A 643-nucleotide genomic window follows, 5' to 3' on the forward strand; every position below is an offset into this window, starting at 1 on the left:
CTCGACAGTATTCCCTGAGGTCCCGACCGGGTGCTCCATCCAGGAGTCCCCAAACCGGTTCGGCTCTCTCCAGGAAGGCATGACAAACTGCTTGGGGCTGGGCGGCTGAGCGGCCCCGCGGCTGCATCTGGACGCCGAAAGTAAATCCGCCACGGAGGAGCAGGGGCGCGAGGGAAGCAAGCGTGCGGGTGGCGGGACCCCCCGACCTGGCTCAGAGCTAGGACGGCAGGGAGGACCTGGGTTGGGATTGTCGTCAGGCCGGGGCTAGGCGACGCCAAAGAGGCGCTGCCTCCCTGCGGTGAGCCGCGGTTGCGAGGCGCACGCAGCCCGGGACCCTCGGCGAGAGCGCGGAAGCGCGCGGACGGACGCTGGGCGCGGGATCCGGGCTGCGCCCTCACTTTGGCGCCGTGCTCGGAGCCCCTCGCCTCGCGGATTTCCTGAGCCGTTCCTCTCCCGCTTGCCCTGCGCAGGGGTGCACACTGGTGTCCGGGGATCCAGCACTCCACCCCGCCCCACTCCACCCCACCCCGCCCAAGCTGCGCGCGGCCGGGCCGTGGGCTGCAGCGCCGCGTTGGGGGCGGCCCTGTGAGATCCCGGGCGGCTGGGGAGCAGGGCGGTGGCGGCGCGGGGTCCACCCCGGAGA

At 72.6% G+C, this 643-nt stretch overlaps 1 protein-coding gene across 2 annotated transcripts in view; it reads left to right on the forward strand.

Moving 5' to 3' along the window:
• Sphk1 (sphingosine kinase 1) overlaps positions 1 to 643 on the forward strand; it is a 4,156-nt gene continuing 3,513 nt past the window's right edge. For both annotated transcript variants that reach the window (XM_027425586.2, XM_027425587.2), the window contains exon 1: positions 1 to 140. The gene's annotated coding sequence lies outside the window, so the exon portion shown is untranslated. The remainder of the gene's footprint in view (positions 141 to 643) is intronic.

Source organism: Cricetulus griseus, chromosome 7 (genome assembly GCF_003668045.3).
Source record: "Cricetulus griseus strain 17A/GY chromosome 7, alternate assembly CriGri-PICRH-1.0, whole genome shotgun sequence".
Lineage (NCBI taxonomy): Eukaryota > Metazoa > Chordata > Mammalia > Rodentia > Cricetidae > Cricetulus > Cricetulus griseus.